Consider the following 4833-nt stretch of genomic DNA (forward strand, 5'->3'; position numbering starts at 1 on the left):
GCTTTAAAAAAAAATGATATATTTTAGCTATATATAACAATTGTATTCATCATAGAGAATTTGTACCTGTACACGGTATAGCTTGCTTGTTCTTTTTTCCCATTCCCCTTCCCTCCTTATTTGCAAAAGCTTTGTTTCTTTTTTCCCCCTTCTAACCTCTTTTGTTCTTGTTCCTTTATTCTTCTTCCTCCTTGTTTCCTTTCTCATTTGAACATTTCCTTCTCATTTTCCAATCTCTGTTACACATTTTGATCCTTGTTTACATTTTCAGTTTCTGACACCAGAGGAACAATGTGTGTCCGATTTATTTTACTTAAGGGTGTGGTCTCAAGGTCCATCCATTTAGCTAGAAGTGTCTCAAGCTTATTCTTTATGGCAGAGTAGTACTCCACTGCATTAAAAAAAATCTTCTTTATCCATTCATCAGTTAATGAGCATTTGGGCTGCTTCCAAGAATTAGCTGTTGCAAACTGTGCCACTATAAATATGGGTCTGCATATATTGCTGTGGTTCAGTGCTGTTAATTCTATCAGGAAGATACCAAAAGAGAAATAGCTCATCAAATGAAACCTCTAGTTTTAGTTTTTGAGTAATCTCTACACTGATTTCCACAGTGGGTTGTACACTCTCACCAACAGTGGAGTTTTTCTTTTTCCTCAAAGCCTTGCTAGCATTTGTTACTGGATGATTTTCTTTCTTTCTTTTTTTCTTTCTTTTTTTCTGGTACCATAATCAAACTCAGGACCTTGAACTTGCAGGCAGCTGCCTATGCCACTGAGTTATATGCCTGGCCCTTGGTTTATTTCTTGATAAAAGTCATTCTTTCTGGAGTGAGACAGGATCTCAGCATTGTTTTAATTTGCACCTCTAGAATGACCAGTGATGCTGAACATTGTGCCATGTAATTATTTGTCACTTTTCTCTTCACCTGAGAAGTGTCTGTTCATTTCAGATGTCCTCCCCCCAACCCTTTTTTTCCCAAATCCATTTCATTTCAAAAAGGAAAAAACGGAGGCCAGGGATACAGTTCAGTGGCACAAGCATCTGCCTGGCAAGCATGAGGTTATGAGTTTGATTCTCAGTACTGAAAAAAAAAAATCAAAGAGAAACAAAATTTCAAAACACACCAATCAGGCAGTCGCGAGTTTGATCCCCGGTACCGATAAAAAAGAAAAAGACAAAAAAAAATTTTTTTTTAAAAACACACCAATCAGGGGACAACAATGGTATATACATTGCAAATTGTCATTCCCAAATCATTCATCCAGACAAGACATATGCTTACAATTGTCCAAACAAAACCAGCACAAATCTTTCTCTTTAGTGAACTCAATCAGAATAACTATCTTAACTATAATACATATGTATATATAATAATACATATACATGTACATATACCTATATTGTTTCTTTCAGTTTCTCACACTAGTGAGACAACACGATGTTTACACATGCATGCTTGATTTATTTCACTTATGATCATGCTTGGATATAATCATATGTTCTCAAGTTGTACCATTTACCTATAAAAGTCTCAAGGTTAGGGCTGGGAATTTAGCTCAGTGGTGTAAGTACCTGCCTGGCAAGCGCAAGATCATGAGTTCAATTCCCAGTACCAAAAAAAAGTCTCAAGTTTGCCCTTCTTTATATAAAAGTACCACATCTTGTTTATCCATTCTTCTGTCAAAGAGCATTTAGGTTGTTTCCAAAGCCTAGCTATTATAAATTATGCTGCTATAAACACGGGTGCACATGTTATCACTGTGTTAGGATGTTTTTTAATCCTTCTGGGAAGATATCCAGAGGAGAACAGCTAGGTCAAATGGGACCTCCAATCCTAGCTTTTTGAGGAATCTCCACACTTATTTCCATAGTGACTGAACCAGTCTACACTCCCAGCTGTGGACAAGGGTTCCTTTTTCCCCCATACCCCCTCCACCATTTGTTATTGGTTGATTTCTTGATACTAGCCATCCTTTCTGGGGCGAGATGGAATCTCAGTGTTGTTTTAATTTGTATCTCTTGAATGATGTTGAACGTTTTTTCACATATTTATTAGCTGTTTATATTTCTTCATCTAAGAAGTGTGTATTCATCACAGATGCCCATTTTTGGACTGGGTCTTTAAATCTGGGAGGACTGATTTTTTTGAGTTTTTATGTTCTCGATAGTAATCCTTTGTCTGAGGAACAGCTGACAAACATTTTCTCCCACATTGTGGGTTGTCTCTTCACTCTGTTGGTGGTTTCTCTTGCTATGCGAAATTTTTTCAATAACATGAGATCCTAGTTGTTGATTCTTTGTGACAGTTCCTATGTGATCAGGGTTTTGTTTATAAAGTCTTTTCCTATACCAGTGTCTTCAAGAGTTTTACCTGCTCTATCTTCCAGCATATTTAATGCTTCTGTTTTAATTTTTTTGTACTGGGGATCAAACTCACAACCTTGTTCTTGCCAAGCAAGCGTTTGTGCTACTGAGCTAAACTTCTGGCCCTGCATTTTAATATTTAGAGCTGTGATCCATTCAAAATTTAGTTTCGTGCATGGTGAAAATATGGGTCCAGTTTTAATCATCAGCATGTGCAGAGTCAGTTTTTCCAGTGCCATTTATTAAAGAGGCTATCTTTCTTCCAGTGAATGTGTTTGGCATCTTTGCCAAAGATAAGGTCGCTTAGGTCATCTGGAGTTGTTTCTGCATCTTCTAATCTGTTACATTGATCTTTAGGCCTGTTTGTTTTGGGGGAGGTTGGGGGGGGCTTTTTTTGCCAGTACATGCTGTTTTTATCATAGTAGCTTTCTAGTATAATCTTAAATCAGAGATTATGATGCCCCGCCTTGCCTTTGTTGACCATGATTGCCTTTGCTATTCTAAGGCTTTTCTGGTTCAAGATGAATTTTATGATTGTTTTCTCTAGTGCTGTGAGATATGCTATTGGAATTTTAATTGGGATTGCACTGAACCTATATAACAGTTTTGGAAGTATGGCCATTTTCACTGTATTGATTCTTCCTACCCAAAAGCACAGGATATCCCTCTATTTTCTAATATCATCTTTAATCTCCTTTGTCAGAGTACTGTAGTTTTCAATTAGAGGTCTTTTACATCCTTTGTTAAGACTGATTCCTATGTATTTCACTTTTTGGGATACTATTGTGAAAGGTGTTACTTCCCTGATTTCTTTCTCCAGGAGTTTGTTATTCATGTATAAGAAGGCTATTGATTTCTGAATGTTGACTTTGTATTTAGCTACGTCACTCAATTTGCTTCTTAAATTTAGTAGTCTTTCGGTGGAGTTTTTGGGATCTAAGTAGAGAATCACGTCATCAGCAAATAACAATAGTTGATCTTCTCCCTTTCCTATCTTTATTTCTTTTTCTTGTCTAATTGCTCCAGCTAGAGTTTCTAGAACTATGTTGAATAGGAGTGAAGATAGTGGACAACCTTATCTGGTTCCTGATTTTAGAGAGATAGTTTTCAGTTTTTGTCCATTTAGTATGATGTTGGCTGTTAGTTTGTCTTAAATGGCTTTTATCAGATTGAGATAAAGGCCATCTATTCCAATTTTCTGTAGGGTTTTATCATGAATAGATGTTGGGGTTTGTCAAAAGCTTTTTATGCATCTATTGAGATGATCACATGATTTTTGTCTTTGCAGATTCCCATTTTTGGCCTGGGTCTTTAAATCTGGGGGGTCTGATTGTTTAAATTCTTTATATATTCTAGGTATTAATCCTCTCTTTGTGAAACAGATGACAAATACTTTTCCCACTCTGTGGGTTGTCTCTTCACTATGTTGGTGGTTTCTCTTGCTGTGCAAAAGCTTTTAAAAAAATTTTTTTAACACCAAGTACATTTATTATAAAAGAAGAAATTCATGAAATATCTTTCCTTGAGAAACTAAACATAAAAGACAGAATAAAAGCAAAAATGAATAGAAGAAAATAATAAAAATCAGAAAACACAATCTCTTATCAAACTGTCAACATTTTTCATATAGATTAACATTTTTATTCTTACATTTCTGTAAAAATACAAAAGACTCAGAATACTCTAAACAACTTTGATAAAGGAACAAAACTAGAGCTCCAACCCTCCCCAATCCCATGACTTACCACAAGGTTACACCAATCATGACAAAATGGCACTGATACCAAGATAGACAAACCACCAAAGTACCAATATGACATCCCAAAATAGATACCCACATAACAGACAATTGATTTCTGGCAAAGATGCAAAAGCAGTTAAGTGGAGAAAAGACTGTAATTTCAATAAATATACTGGAACAACTGGATATCCACATGCAAAGCACCCAAACCTATGGCACATGAAAAATTTCTTAAGCCATCCAAAAGTCAAACTGAAAATAGCTCACAGTGGGTTAAAGTGCAGGCAGGTGTGGTCTGAATCATTGCTTGGCTGAACTCATTTTCTCTGGGACAAAATACATGTCTTTTCCTTATCATACCAATGAAACAATGTGATGCTTGTGCACACGTGACATTTAGTTCACTAATAAGTATGTTCTCAAGGTGCATCCATTTACCTATAAAAATGTCCAGTTTATCATTCTTTATGGCTGAATAGTATTATATAGAAATACCACATCTTTTTTTTTTTTTTTTGTCTTTTTCCTTTTTATGGTTACCGGGGATCGAACTCATAACTGCCTGCTTGCAAGGCAGGTGTTTATGCTGCTGAGCTAAATCCCCAGCCCCTTACCACATCTTTTTTATTTATTCCTCAGTTGATGGGCATTTGGGTTGTTTACAAGATCTGGCTCTTATAAACTGTGATGCTATAAACATGGGAAAAGCTTTTTAATAAGATGAG

The sequence above is a fragment of the Cavia porcellus genome, unplaced genomic scaffold (genome assembly GCF_034190915.1).
Source record: "Cavia porcellus strain 051 isolate PalLab524CR breed Dunkin Hartley unplaced genomic scaffold, mCavPor4.1 scaffold_10, whole genome shotgun sequence".
Taxonomy (NCBI): domain Eukaryota; kingdom Metazoa; phylum Chordata; class Mammalia; order Rodentia; family Caviidae; genus Cavia; species Cavia porcellus.